The sequence below is a fragment of the Chaetura pelagica genome, unplaced genomic scaffold, assembly GCF_000747805.2.
Source record: "Chaetura pelagica isolate M959 unplaced genomic scaffold, ChaPel_1.0 scaffold49, whole genome shotgun sequence".
NCBI classification, from domain to species: Eukaryota; Metazoa; Chordata; class Aves; order Apodiformes; family Apodidae; genus Chaetura; species Chaetura pelagica.
Genome location: NW_009970715.1, coordinates 968358 through 984459, shown reverse-complemented (window position 1 = coordinate 984459; position 16102 = coordinate 968358). Strand labels below are relative to the sequence as shown.

The 16102-nt window shown below is 43.2% G+C and overlaps 1 protein-coding gene across 1 annotated transcript in view; it reads left to right on the top strand.

The window, feature by feature from the left end:
* Positions 1–16102, top strand: part of COL26A1 (collagen, type XXVI, alpha 1) — a 167523-nt gene that overhangs the window by 99794 nt on the left and 51627 nt on the right. The window lies entirely within an intron of this gene.

Sequence of the window (16102 nt, the reverse complement as noted above, 5' to 3'; positions counted from 1 at the left end):
CTTTCCCTGATTGCAAAAAGTACAAAATATTTTAGTGCAGAATTTTTGGAAGATTTTCCCCCCCCCTCCCCCATTTCCTGAAGAGCTTGCATACGGAGTGAGACACTCATAAGCTTTCCCGAGATAAGAATTTAATTTATTTACGCTTCATTGTTCCAGGCATGGCTACATTCTGGTTTGGAAATTTGCTGTTCCAACTTTAACAGGTCACTGTGTGGAAGGGAGCAGCTGGATTTTCCTCCAGAGCAGCCGTCAGCTGTTGGAAATCTCTTGATACTTCCCTGGCATCTCCAGATTCAGCATTAACTTCTCCTTCCTGTAACAGGAATTACACTACGTGCTGTAGACTCTTCAGCTAGCAAAAAGAGTAAAGCACAGGATAGGAATACAGCATCAACAGCAGTTTCTGGTGGGGCTGGCAGAGACCACACCATTGCTCTAACTCTTTTCCACCTTCATAAAGACAAAGTATAGGTGAAAACCACTCTCCAACTCCAGCAAGTCACAATGTTTCTGAGGTAATTTCAGTGGCTCAACCAAGTAGGCAATGAGTTCAAAATCAAGAAATACAAACTTTTCTGCATGCTATTACATTGCTTTTCCATCTCACCTCTTCCCTTGTTAAAAAGAGTCTCCTCCATTACATAGCCTGATGTTCCAGTCAGATAGCTGAGATATGAAGGCATTTCTCATCTCACATGACTATAAGACAGCATAATTCCCATGGCTTTGATGAAGTTACTTCCGATTTACACAATGAGAATGACCCATCTGCTAAATCTGTATGATTACATATGGAGGGTGTGTAATACAGCAAAGTTGCTTTGCTATGAGATGGGTGTTTCAGTGTGGCTTGGCCCTCTTTAGAATGCAATCATTAAAAGTGGTATTGCATTAAGTAGATCTTAACGTAAGTCATGAGAGAGAGAGAGAGAGAGAGAAAGAAATCCAAGCAACCTGCTCCTTTGGTCTGGAGGTTTTACTGACAAGTAAGTCAGAGTGGTAATCACTGGTGACTCTTCTGAGAAGCTGACATGTTGGTTGCCTCTCTCCTAGACTCAATGATGCTTACCAAGATTTGTCTTTCAATTCTAGCTAAAAAACCCCCACAAGTTATCTGCTCAATCTTTCACATTCTTTTTATCAGAGCCCACATCAGAGTGTTTCTTGCTATGAACCTTGCACTGTGATTTGTTGGTCTTGAATGTCTCAAAAGGCTGTGGACAAAGCTGTGACACAGACACTGCAAAGTGCAGGAGGGTCCCCAGGTGAACAGTGCTCTAAGTTACTGTCACCTTACAGTTTTTAAACTTTGCAGAGATTTGACTGATGGATATTTTGCATATAGTCACAACCAGTAACATTTTTTTATATATATACCTAAAACTTGTTACAGGAAGAAAATAAAGTTAGAAGGGGAAAGAAAAGGGAAAAAACCCCATACAGTTACTAGTGTTGGTTAGCAGAATGTGCAATTTATAACCTGTGAAAAACACAGAGGAATAACTGCAAGTCAGGAGGGAAGATTTCCTGGCCATGACATCATTAATTCAGCTAATAAAAAGCTTTATGTTTATATGCTCACAATGGGAGATTTGTCTGTTGTGCTGATGGTAAAAGGGGGTGGATCCTGCCTTGGTGTAAGTTGATGTGGTTCCACCTTGGATGTGTCAAAATATTCACTGGCCTTTTGTGTGGTTCTGTCCAGCCTGGGTTGGCCTCAGTTCTGGGGGACAAGTGTGACCTTTTCCTCTTGGCCTTTCAGGTGAAGATAAGAGAGAGGATACAATAGTTGTTGATAGCCATGTATGTTGCAATAGCTTGAAGAAATTCAAGAGATGAAGTTTCCAGAAAGATTTGATGCATTGTTGACTGTTTTCAGGCACTTTGTCTCTTTCCTATATTCTGAACTCTGAGCTGTTCATTAAAAGGGAAGAAAGAAAAAGCAGTTTCCTCTAGTTAAGGCACTTAATCATATTTCTAAGATCCACAGATGCAACCCCCTGAATGGCCTGCTGAATTTGAGACTCTTAACTCTCCCCAGAGGATATTAAGGAATCATCGTTCACATGTCTAGCTTCTGTAATGATGAATGGGATTATTAGAAAGAATTCCCTTGTGCTTCGGTGAATCTGAAATCATGTGGTTCCTTTGCCTGTGCACTTAGACTCCAAATCACAAAATAAAACAGCTGGACTAGTAAAGGCAAGGCCAAGTTATCTGGGGGATGGGCACATTACATTTTGCTAGCAAAGTGGCCATAGCTTGGGCAGCATTTTGTGGTTTGTCTGAATCTGAGGTCTTCTGCTTTAGGGGGGGGAAGGTCATAATAAAAAATGTTCTAAATAATGATTGTTTTTAAGGTTTGTGTCAATGTTCTCATATGATGTGTGACTTTGTGGTGCAACTTCCCTTCAGAAATTTTTCACAGTGTGCTCAGAACACCCCATGTCCTGGCCAATGCTAAACGTAATCACTTGTTCATTGAAAAATGATGAGGGAAATTGGTAGCCCCCTATAGAATGAAATATTCCATGGACATCTGGTGTTAGATGCATGATTCCAAGGCGTGTGAAATAAGAAAGCAATTGTCTGTGTCCTCAGGGAACTGTAACCTTGTCAGTAATATTTTTTTTTTTGCTCAGGGAATGTAGCAGGGAAGGGTGCCTTTGCTTGTGAAAAGTCTGGACAGTTTGAGTGTTGAGGTGGAGGATCCTCCTGCTTACACTGTGAGGGAGCCAGAGTTGAGGACACATTGTCTGATGCAAAGACTGATGAAAATGGAGCAATCTGTCCCATCCAACAGAACAGAAGGTGGCTGGGCAGATATTTCAGCCACTGGCTAACCAAAACATCAACCAAGCTGCAGAGATTAAAAGGATGTAATTTACCCTCCTGTAAGCAGAATGAAAATTCCATATGCATTCCCATCCCATGATTTTGAGTTAATCTTCCACTGGCTTGTGATTTCTGAGGAGCTATAGATTGAATCCAGGCACACTAGCCAGCTAAGTCTAATTTCCCAGTTGGGGGTATTTTTTGTTTGTTTTTTAAAATTCTTTTTTTTCCTTTTAAATTTCTTCAATACCAAAGGTCAAATGGATTATCCGTCGCTAATTTAAAATACTGCTACTAATAATAACAACCCAACACATGTGCTATTTGCCAAAAGCTGAGAATCAGCAGTGATGAAAGATGAAACTGCCCCACATTTCTTGGCAAAAGTGATGTAGGTAACTATTTCAAAAGTAATTTCAATTTTGAAATTTGCTTCCTTGGAGATTGTTCTGGGGTAACATTTGCCTTCTAGATGTTATCAGAGAAGCACTGGAATTTCACTGTAACTGAAATTAAAGAATTTTAGGATGTGGAGTGTGGCTGTTAAAGATATCCCCTGTCCTACTGTTCTCATTAGCCTTGTGAGCCTTGCAGGCATTTGCTGGTCAGTCCGGTTCTAGCATTTCTCAGTCAACATGTTATACTGCAAGCTCAAAATTATTTGTTTGTCCCCATTCACTGATAATGTGCTTGACTCTTGTCCTGTTTGTCATCTGTTGGCCCTTCAATAAGCTTTTTTGTGTTTTAAAATTTAAAAAAAAAGAAAGAAAGAAAGCATAAACCCAACATTGCTTGTGTACTAATTGACCTTGCAAGTTAAATAGTGCTCTGTTAAATAACAGCGACGCCTCAGTAGCACCCAGAGACTGCTCAGACCAGGGCCTTGAACAAACTCACAGATCCAGCAGGGCCTGCCAGATGGCAGCTTCTGCAACCCTGAACATTCCCTTGTTTGCCTGGGAATACTGGAGACCCTGAAGAAGTGCTGCATTGATAGGTTTGGCAAAATGTGTCTGACGTAAGGAACAGTTACTAAAAGCTGAAAACTTCCCTCTCCTAGGCTTATTTCTTCCCTCCATAGCAGTGCTACCCAACTGGTGTTTTCTGAGATCAGCTGAGTATCTTCTTATTTTGATCATACTTCACTGGGCAAGCCTCCTACCAAAAGTGCTTGCCCTGGCACTGTGTGTCTGTCACTGGCAGCATGGGAGCTGCCGTTCCAAAAGTCTGGAAGAGCAGGCTACAAAGAGGCATCTGGGATGTGATCAGAGCTGGTGTTGCTGTTTCAGACTTTGACTGTCCTGGTCTGTTTGGGACTGGTGAGGACTTCCTTGTTTGAAGGCAGTGCTGGGTTTTGGAGAGCTTTCTTAGCAGAAGGTTGTACATTGCCTGATTGCTTTCCCAGGTTCTGTGCAGTGCATTTCTGTTTCATGCTGAAACCAGCTTGTAAAGTCCTCAAGCCTGCTGAAGCTCAAGGGTAGCAATGTAGAAAAAAAAAGTTTTCTTTTAAATTTTTTGTGCATCTTTTGATGCTGTCCTAATTTTAATTTTGCATAATACAGTTGCAGAAATAAAACTCTTCATGCTTTTGGTTATTAGATGACTTCAGCAATTCCAACTTGATCCTCTTTTTGCAGTCTTGAATTCCGAACTGTAGCTTAACTGGGTGAGCAGGGAGCCTGTAACCCCAGCACTTGTAGGAAATGTAGTTGTGCTTTTTCACATGCAACTATCTTGGATCTCACTGCCACTCTGGGAGCAGCATCATGAGAGCAGCTCTCCATGTGCTGTGCTTTTGCAGCTGGATGCCTCTCCTTGGGTATCTTGTACCTTAGAGAGTGGGAAAAGAAACCTCTCTTCATTGGCAAAAGAGCGCTCCTGTGAAAGCTTTAACTTGGAGAATGGCCTTTTGTAAGAGGCCATGACAGGAGATGACTGCAAGTTGACCTGATCTCTTAGAAGTCATCAACTGGCTGCTGTGATCAGCAAATAAGAACTGGAGTGCCTGTTTCTCTGAGCAGATGAAAAGACCTCAGGGCATGGTCAGATTTCTAAGAAGTTTCAGCACCTATTTACTGTGCTTATCTCCCTTATCTCCCTCCAGCAATCAGAGGTCATGTGGAACACCTTTTTTCATGGAGTCAAACTGCAGATTGAAAAAAACACTGCAATAGATTGTGAGCAGGTTTCTGGTTTGACTTTTCAATTTTTATCACTGAAGACAAATTTTATTAGTAAAATCTTGGGCAACTCAGCCATGGATTTTTAGGCTCTGACTGGGTGCCTGGAGCAGCATTTCTTTGAACTGTCTTTTAGAGGAACTGCAGCTGTATAAATGGATGAAGACTGTGGAAAGAAACTATAAATATGGCTTTTTTAAGGTGGGTTTTTAAATCAAAGTGACTTTTTGAAATACTTTAATGAACCTTCAAAACAATTTTCGAGTCCTTTCCAACAGCTATGTTACTTTTCTGCAGTGGTGGGGAGGGAGATGTTATCACAGGAATTGTGGCCATTGCATTCATGGCAATGGATGGGGCAATGTCTTTTCCATGACACTCTTCAACCTTGACTAGACAGACAACTTAAAATGATGTGGGACTAGAATGCCTCTTCTGCTACTAATTTTCATGGTACAAAATGCAACTAGGGTTTAGGGGGCTAGACAGATGCTACTGGGATGGTGCTGGGAATTGAGGAGTAAGGAATATTTTGGGAGTCTGGAGATGTTTCCTCTTTGCCTGCAGCTGCTTTCAGTGGGCAGTGGTAGAGATTGTGCCTTACCAGGAATGTGACAAACTCACTCAATATATTTTTTCTTGCTAGAATTTAATTGGAATCAATGATTTAGCACATAAAAAATGTGCTAGCATAGCTTGGTGATGGTTTAGTGCCTTATATTCCCCTCATGTTCTCATCACAGATGGTTTAGACTCTCTTTGCTTAAGTATGTGTGGCAGGTATCTAAAGTCCACAAGCCAAATGGTACTTTGAGTTGGCTGTCCTGGGAATTAAATGTGGGTTCAGTAAGCACCACTGAACTCTTATTTCCTTAGCAGCTGGGAGATGATGAAACTGTAGAGGAAGCTGGGGCTTTACATCAGAAAAGACACATCCATTCCAGCTTAAATACAGCTCCTCCTCTCCACATCTCAATGACTCCAGATTTGGCCTCAGTGAAAACCAAAGAGACTTCAGACTGAAACAGGGCAGCTGAGTGGAGCAAGCAACAGGTGGGTGGTATGGGTTGGCATTGGAAATTCAGGGCTAAACCACTGGCACCTCTGTCTTGTTCTCTGCTGTAAGGGCACTGCTTTGAGGACAACACTGGACAAGGTTCTTCACTGAAACCCAAGGCCGTACTTAGAGGAAATCATTCAGGAAGCTTCTCAGTAGTAGTCCAAAGAGATTAAAAATAGCTGCGATGGAAGCAGTTTTCCTCTCGGCACAGACACAAGGGTGCGCACACATGTACACACATCTCTGTCAATGAATCTGTAGAAGAAAAGGCACTGGAGTCCATCACCCAGAGGTGGTCTGAGCTGGGATTTCCATTCAGCTGAGCCTGACATGAAGAGGCTTTGTAGCAACCACAGTGTTCTTTCCAGGAGGCAGAGCTGCCCCAGATACACTGCACCATCATGGTAAAATGCCTTTGTTTTTGGCACAAAGGTAACTACCCCTATTTTTTTTAATTCAAGTGTCACATTTTACCCGCTTGCAGTTTCCTGCTTGTGTGTTTTGGCTTTTGACCAGGACCTCGGGCTATGTGTGCTCATCTGGTTTTGATAAAACATTGAACTTAGACAATACATCTTCTTGGACATTTCTTCCTGTTAGATTCAAGTGTGATACAAAGCAACCAGTACTTGATCAGTAGCAGACACTCTTAGGACAACACTGGACAAGGTTCTTCACTGAAACCCAAGGCCGTACTTAGAGGAAATCATTCAGGAAGCTTCTCAGTAGTAGTCCAAAGAGATTAAAAATAGCTGCGATGGAAGCAGTTTTCCTCTCGGCACAGACACAAGGGTGCGCACACATGTACACACATCTCTGTCAATGAATCTGTAGAAGAAAAGGCACTGGAGTCCATCACCCAGAGGTGGTCTGAGCTGGGATTTCCATTCAGCTGAGCCTGACATGAAGAGGCTTTGTAGCAACCACAGTGTTCTTTCCAGGAGGCAGAGCTGCCCCAGATACACTGCACCATCATGGTAAAATGCCTTTGTTTTTGGCACAAAGGTAACTACCCCTATTTTTTTTAATTCAAGTGTCACATTTTACCCGCTTGCAGTTTCCTGCTTGTGTGTTTTGGCTTTTGACCAGGACCTCGGGCTATGTGTGCTCATCTGGTTTTGATAAAACATTGAACTTAGACAATACATCTTCTTGGACATTTCTTCCTGTTAGATTCAAGTGTGATACAAAGCAACCAGTACTTGATCAGTAGCAGACACTCTTTCTATCAAGCATTGTTGAATGTTCATCAGCCATGAAAGGCTTGTAGAGAAAATTTGCCACGGGGCAAACCAGTACAGGTAGGTCCTTCCTCTTCTGAGACCTTCTTGTAGCCCCTTTAGCCAAGCCCTAGGCTGTAAAGTATGGTCCCCTTTTGAAGTCCATATCCATGTGCTAGGTTAAAACATCTAAGTTATCTGAGTGGTGTTTATATTGCTTCTTTTACAGTCTTGTTAGTCTGCTAAGAGAGAGAAAATGGTGGTAAGATATTGAGCAGTGGCAGATGAGTGGGAGCAGTGACTTCATTGAAAACCATCATCTCCTTGGGTAGCATTTAATGAATATGAGAATTTGCAATGCACTAGTAGATTGGGTAAAAAGTTGAGTAAAAATAGCACTTCTCATGGTCTGCCCAAGGAGCATGTGTTGCCTCTGTGACTACAGTGAGTCTTTCAGTCTTCATAATACACTTCATATCCCTACTACATGCAAGAAAAGGATGTACCATGCCCACATTTAGTAGACAATGATCTAAAACACAAAGAAAGGTATTTATCTCATGAAGTTCATCCATCTGCCTGCCTACCTGTACTTCTAGTGCTCATTTACACCAATCATCCAGACTCCCCCTTGGAGGAGGACAAAATGGTGTAAGAAGAAGGAGAAACAGGGGTATTTCAAGAGGGTTGAGCATCCCAGCCTGGTTTTCATGCCTGGCTTGGACTGTGGTGTATTTCTGCTGTCACCACATGGTGCAGCACTGTGTTAGCCATGCTGAGTGAGCTTGGGATGGCTGCTGTGTCTGTGTGACACCATCCCACGGAGAGAAATGGCCTTAAATCCATGTACTAGTGGAGTTCTGCCTGCCAACGTGGGCACAACCAGCTGCTGGGGGGGTAACCTGCTTCTTACCTCCAGACAACAGCCTGTACACAGCTCTATTGGCAGTGTTGTCACATTGCCCAACATGCAGCACTCTTATAGCAGGAGTGTTTTGTGTATGGGAGCACAGGAGTGAAACGGGTGCTGGGTGAAGCTCCATGGCAGCTCTCCAATTTCCTTGGGTCTTGTGCTGTTGGGAAGCTTGTGTTGCACAGGAAGATAAAAGATACTCAGACTCACAGACCAGCACTGTCAGAGGTTTTAGCCTGACCTCAGGATCTGACAGACATGTTTATCCAGCATGAGAGGCTGGGAGGCACCGTGCAGACCTCTTTGTTCTCAGCTTTTTTATCTCTTTATGTCTCATCTCCCTTCCTTCATCCTGTGGATTGAGATGAAAGTTGCCTGCACCCCTCTGCAAGCTTCCTGAGAGATCCAATTAAAATACCTCATTCTTGTAGCACATGTGAAGGTTGAGCCATTGAACCTAGTCAGCTGGAGGTTTATAATCCTGGAGCTTTTTTTCTGTCCTTGTTCTGGAATTATGGGTATTCAAACCTGAGACTGAACACTTAAACTTTTATGGGAAAGGCTGGTAAAGCTTTACATGCTAAATTTTGCTCAACATGGAATTGAGTCTTACAATCTTAAATACTACACTTCAGTAGATAAATGTGGTAGAATCCCATTTAATTTGTATGAGTTACACTCCCTAAAATCCTCTAGGTTATTTCAACAAATTACAAGCCAAAAAAGAGTGCTTCTTTCCTAATTTTCCAGCTGTGCAAATCCATCTTTAGATATTAAAAAGGCTGCTTTGTTATACATTCTCTGTCTCCTGTATCTTGACCAATTTGCTCAAATTATCAAAGATCTCATTCTCAGAGTGTTGTAACTAACCAGTGTTTTTTTCATTCTATCTTAATCCTGAAAGGCAAGAGATAACTCTCAAAGTGAGGGCTAAGGTTTTCTCAGTGACACTGAAACACATGACATATCCCCATTAGATCTGTCTCCAGGTCCTGAGCTTAGAAGGGAGCTGATAATGTTAATTAATGATACACAGGATGAAAGGGGAATCCTGCTTATACTCCCTGTATTGATTGTTCCACTGATTATAACGAGATGTTATTTTTGCTGGTACCATCTGTATAAGGAACAAGAAATTTACAACAGAGGTTCCATTTTTTAGGAGTGTCACTCATCTAAGCCACCTCTGATTTAAAAAATGAAGTTGCTTTTACAAAAACCATACAAAATCGTTGTCAAGGCTTGTATGAAATACTGTTGTGTCCTAATAATAACTTCTAGCTGAAAAATCTTGGCATCCTGCAGTTTAGGAAAGGGTTTTTAAATTCACCTTCAGTTTTTGGGCAACAGGCAAAACATGTGGCTCTGTTTAGGAGCTATTTTTGTTAAAGCTTGACAATACAGGATGATAAAATACAACTGCATTGTTTAAACTTTCAATTTAATTTCTGGTTTGTGTCCAAGTTGTTTCATCAATATGGCGCCATTCCTTTCAAAACAAAGCTCTTGGAAGGGTCTCCATTACCCCTCATTGATCAAGAGGGTGTTAAAATGTAGAACCTAATTATGTTCCTGGCCTATTTGGAATTCCAAAATTGGATTTTTATAACTGTCAAATTTGCAATCAGGGTAACTTTCCATGACAATTAGTCAGAGTTATTAGAGCTTTTGTTGCCAGGGAGTTATAACTAATGGTGGTAGTTCACTTTTCAAGGCTCTCTAAGTGTCAAAGGCAACATACATCTTATAGGATAGCCATTTGACTACAACATGGTCTGTACTTAACTGCACCCAAATGTCTACTACTGTTACAGTCGTTTTTATCCATCCTCCAGGGCTGAGTTGTTGCCTCAACTTCTACTGCAAGCTCTGCAGATATAATTAACTACTGGGTTCTGCCTTGTTGCAAAATGGGACTTGAGGAAATTGTGACATGAGGAAGTTCATCCTTGAATGTTTCACTAAAGCTTGGCTTGGTAAGGGCTGGTACTCAAGAGCCTACTAATGCTGCTGGTCTTGGTCAATTATTGCTTTGAATCACCTGTCTGTGGATGAACAGATTCTCAGTGTGACTCACACCTCACAGTTCAAGAGTAACACTGAGGATGTGCTGAACTTGAGCTGTTTGCCCGGTCAGGACTTTCTTCTTGGTATAGCTCTAAAAATGTTTTTAAAATTAAAATAATAATAATTAAAAAACCAACAGCCAAACCAAAACAACAACAAAAAATTAAGAGGGAAAAACCAACCACCCAAAACAAATCCAAAGACATATTAAAGCTAACTGAGATATCTACCCCATGTGATTTTTTCCCCTGTAGACCAGCGTTTTGCAGCCAGATGGTACTTCAGCCTGAACACTGATGCCTGCTTGTACTCACAGAAGAGCAAACACTTTCAGAAAAGGTTTCCTTGCCTACTGTGCAACATCTGTTCTAGATGCCTTCTACTGGCCTGTTGATGTCAACAGATTTTTGTTACCATTTCCAAGCTTTAGATCAAGTACTAGCTCTGAGTGCTGCCTGATGCTGGCAGACAGCGACTGTGTATTCATCTTCGTGTTTAGCTGAACAAACCACTTTCCAGTGGGCATTCAGAATCACCCTCTTTGCCATGCCTGCTGCTTCTCCTACTACCCTTTCTGGTCTACTGCCTCAAGCATCTCTGCAGATTTAAAGAACTGATCTCCCTGAAAATAATGTTTCTTTCTTCAGATGGGGTGATTTTTCAGTTCTCTCTTTCCTATCTGGTATATTGTCCATCTATGAGGTGCAGACACATATTCTAAAAACAAAGGCAGCAACTTTAAACCAGGTAAGCTTAAGTAGTAGTAGTACCTGCTGTCAAACTACCACCTCTTCTTTTAACCAGGAAACCAGAGCCTGCCTTTTTCTTTTTAACTCATACATAGAACATCTCTGTGCCTGCTGACATGTGCTTACCCAAGTTATTGTGTGATCACCTTTGACAAAAAGGTCTGGAATACAGCTCTATTGATTCAGGCTCCACGTTGTTCAAACCCCATGTCCTGCAGAAAGTTTTTCCTGGAAGAAAGAGGGATTGTAAGCAATTTTTTATTTTAATTAAATCAACCTAAACTAATTGTCAGCTAATAAAATAGTGTTGGTCAGCTCATAAAACAGAAATGAAGATTAAAAGAGTAGTTGCCATGAACAGGTGGTAACTCTGTTTCCAAGTTAGACCAGATTACTCTCTGGCACAGGATCTCTGAGAATACCTCATATTCTAGTTTTTTTAAAAAAATGTTTATGAAACTTATAAAATATAAGGCTCATTTTATAACCAATTTTCTATCTCACCTGCCAAGAGCAGTGCTTGAGCCAGCACAAGGCGGATGCAGAGTTTCAGGCAGCTGTCCAGAATTGGATTCCCTGCACAGGGCTGTGGAATACATTTCTACCTTTGAGTGGCCTTTCTTTTGCAATTCTTGGGATTTAGGGTGTTTTTTTTTTCTTGCTGTTACAAAAAAACCCCTTCTAAACATTTTCTTAATATCATTGATCTTGACCTGGCACTGTTCTGCAAAGGGTGAAACTTCCTATGCCAAATTGTGGATCCTACTTAACTCCAGATGAATACTGAATGAGCAGCAGGATTCCCCTGGATTTGGCCCTTGGTGTTTCTGTTGACTCTGCAGCTCTTGCAGAAGGCATAAAACATATAATTTTAACTGGAATCTTTATCTGCTCCTCAAAGTAGAAGCAAAACTTGGTGGTTTGTAGTTGCTGTTAAGAGTAGAATAATGAAATAAAATGTATTGTATAGTGGTTATTCTATTCTTGAGTTCATAGTGCAAAACCGTGTGGTTCTGAGAATGTAGTTAGTCTGAATGTTCTGTAGTGGTGTGAGGCTTTCAGAGCCAGAATGACTTGTACTGCTCATGACTTTCATCTCATACCCATTTTCTGGGACCACCCATTCTCAGAAACCTCATGCAGGATGCACTTGGTTGCTCTTATATTAAGTCTACTGAAAGGTGGCACTGAAATACTAGGTACCGGTAAGTCACTGAAAGACTAGGTTAATTCTCTCCCCATCATAAGAGCACTTGGTTGCTCTTATATTAAGTCTACTGAAAGGTGGCACTGAAAGACTAGGCACTGGTAAGTCACTGAAAGACTGGGTTAATTCTCTCCCCATCAGTGCTTCTCAGAGAGCAGAACACAGAACAGTGTGCTGCACTGAGCCAGCTCTTTGGGGTTCTGGCTGTGGTCACAGTCTCAGTTAAAAGGAGTTGCTCCAGGACAACTCCCCACCTGAGTGTTTCAGCTGTGAGTGCACAACAAACACAAAGGTCTGGGGGCTTCACCTGGCTTAATTTTCTGTCATGTATTGCTTTGGATCCTCAGGCTGGCCAGACTTGAGAGTAGGGCTTTAGAAAGGGAAGCTCAGCCCTTATTTCTCTGTACACCTCCTGCATCTGATGTGCCCTCCCCTGACCTGGAGGGCAGCTGCTGTGGTCCAAGATAACTAATTTCTAGGCTCTTTGAGACTTGCCTGTGATGTGCTTTTTGGGCTAGTAGCTGACCAGGATAACTGAGCTTTGCTTTGCCTCCTCTCAGGAGCCAAAGGGTAGGACTTCCCCTAGCTGGCTGTCCTGGGGGTGTGGGAAAAGTGCATCCCAATCCAGGTTGCAACTGCAGCTCACATAGAAGGAAAAGTGGCCCTGGCCTTGCAATGGGACACTCTCACTTAACAAGTACCATGTTTTCTATCACTGCACTTACAGTAATGCTTTGATCTGGACAAGTTGCTGCCCTGGCTGAGGAGGTGTCCCAGATCCCCTCTCGCCTGCTCTCTCCTCTGCAGCCAGAGATGAATTTGCAGTATAGGCCACCACACCTTGGAGCCAGCTGGCACTAGTGAAACTTCCAGGAAAGGCTGCAGCATGGCTGTCACCTTCTCTGTGCAGAGGCAGCAAGCATGGTCACCCTGCTCCCACTGCTTGGGTTGTGCCAGTGGTGCAGCACATGCTGTGGTTGTTCATCTGAGCAAAACCATGGTGGGACTTCATGGGAGCATCCCCTTGGTCCCTGATTTGATTTACTGTGTCCTTGCCAAATGAGCATCACTTGAACCCCAAATCTTGGATTAAACAAGCTGAAAAGATTCCTCATATTGGTTATCCTGCTAAGGGTTGGGCCCAGGTCCCTCTGAGATTGATTTTTTTTTTTTTTAAGAAAAAGAGAATAAGATAGGGTTGGTGTCCATTCAGGGCAGTTTTCTGTTCATCCACATGTCCCATACTTGGCCAACATTATGGAAGCAGTTGCTGGGAGTCACACCAGCAGCCAAGTCTCTGCTTCCCTCAAAGGACAGGTTTGGGAGGAATGTAACACTGTGACTGTGGGACCAACTTGGCGCATTATCATCGCTCGTGTGCCTTAAAGCTGGAGGTGATATGGAAGAGCTAGAGTAATATTAAAGCATCAGTTGTCCCAAGAAATCTGTGTGGGTTTTAAGGAGTGTTTGAGGGTCTTGAGGGACTCCAGGCTTTATCCAGATTTGTACCAACATCCCATGTTCCTCCCAGTGAAGATGATAGGAGGACAATACACAAGTCTACAGCTCAGCTTTCTAGGCACACGCACAAAACCATCTAGGATGCCAAACTAACAGAAACCATATTCAAAGCCATTATCTGATCTTGTTTGTTTGCTTTTAATGTGATGTTTCTAGACACTGGTACAACAAACACACACTTGTAAAATCTTGTAACAGTTGTTTGTAGTTAGTATCTTCAAGATCATTTTATGTGTGCTGATCATGACTAATACACATCGCTGCTTGTGACTGTCATCCTCCAGTGTTGTGGGAAATTTTTGGTACTAAGACAATTATTTCCTCAGCTTGTTTAGCATTTTTCTTTTTCCTTTTTTAACCTTCTAGGCAAGAAAACACATTACTGATCTGTTTATATATTGTGCTTTCCAGATGAAAGTGCTTTGTGGTTCACAGACTTAAATCATTAGGTCTTCACAGAGCTCAGACTGGTTTACAAAAGCAGTTGGAGTCATCATCTCTGGTTTTACGCTTGGAGATAGAAAAATCTCTAGAGGCGAAGTAACAGTCCCAGCTCAGAAGCTGGCCCTGGCAGAGCTAGGGGCAGACAGCTACCCCAAACATACTCCAGTTTTCTAAAATTTAGGAGTGCCCACACTGCTAAAGTCTTCCCCCCCAACTTGATTCCTTCTCATTGTCACAAACTTGTTTTTTAGCATATCTACCAGTTACTGGGAGGATGTTGTGGTGTTCTTCCCATGGCTCAGCCAAAGCAATGGCAGCTGCTCTCCCTCCTGGGACCATTTTTTTTCCCCTTAGCATGGCAATGAATCACATAACATTTGGGTTGAAAGGGACCTTAGCGACCGTCCAGTTCCAACCCCTCTGCATGGGCAGGGACACCTCCCACCAGCCCAGGTTGCTCCAAGCCCCATCCAACCTGGCCTCAGCAATGACTGCCATCCTAAAACCAAAACAAACCCAAATCAAGCCTGAGCCCTTTTTACATTCACCAGGATGATTGCTGCAGCCTGTTTCATTCAGTAGGCTTTTCTGTGGTTGTATTTCTTGGAAGCATCACCTCCAATAGAGGAACAGGGCTCTTTTACAGGCTTATTTCAGCACTTTGTGAGCAGGAGTGTGTGTGGCTGTGCCTGCGTGTCCTGCTGTGGGTGGGAGGGGGAAGCGCTGGCAGGAGCGCAAAGGAGCCAAGTGGGGAGAGCGAAGGCGCTTTCATTCCTCACCAAGCTTTGCTCTGCAAGCTGAGTAAACTGTTTCTCTGCTGAGCCAATGCTGTGCAGGGTGAAGGTTTGACGCGTTCCCAGTGATAATTGCCTTGTCTCCCCCCCGCAGGTTCCTCTGGCCGCCAGCACGGTTACTTTTCCAGCCAGGACCGTAAGTGGGCGACACCAACATGATGGAAAACCAGAGCCTGAGAGCCAAGCGGGGTGCATTGCTGGGTGGGGGGCTGTGGCAGCCAGGGATGCCCTTTGCTTGGGGAGGGAAGGACATGGGAGGGGGTCTGTGAGTCTCTGCCTGCTCTTTGCCTCAGTTTCCCTCTACTACATGGAGGGCAAGGAAAAGGGGAGCTGGAAATGCCCCACTCCTCTCAGGTTTAGGGAATCGTCCAGGCAGCACCTGATGAGCACCTGGAAAGGGCTTTCCTGCTTGCACTGTTCTTGTTTGTCCTTGGGGCAGTGTCTGAGAGGGGACACCAGGTGCGTCTGTCCCAGCGTGCCCGTTGTGCTTTCTCCCTTGCAATTAAAGCTCATCCCCATTTCTCCTGACCTACTCATACTTGTCATCAATCTTGGGGTGGGGGGTATGTTGAGAAGAGCCAGAAAGGGGGTCAGCTGGATAAGGTGAGTGCTACAGAGTGTTAAAGGGAAGGTGGCTGTGACCTTGGCTGCAACTGCAGGCTCTCCCGTGAAGAGGTTTGTCAGCCAGTGGCAACCAGCAGCCTGGTCTCCTCATGTCTGAGTGTTTCTGTGACACTCATGTTGGTGTCTCTGAGCAGCCTCCCCTGAGAAAACTGAAATGGTTCTAATGGTTGAAAGCAGACAAGCTTTTTTGTTGTTTGCTGGTGCCTGCCTCCAAACAGGCTTGAAAGTGCATGCACAAAAGTCCAGCCAAGGTTTTAAATTCACCCATTTATCTCCAGTGTTGGTTAATCAGTAAAGAATCAGGAATTTACATGGGAGTCTTTACACCTGATGAGCATGTGCAGGCTTTGTGTGAGATGAAAACTGTAGGACCTTTGAAGCAGCACATGTGCTGAGCAGACGAGTTACTCCAAAGTGCTGGTTTTGTGAAAGCAGTGGTATGCAAGGGCATGAAGAGCTTATGGTGACCTGTCTTTTTGCTCTGC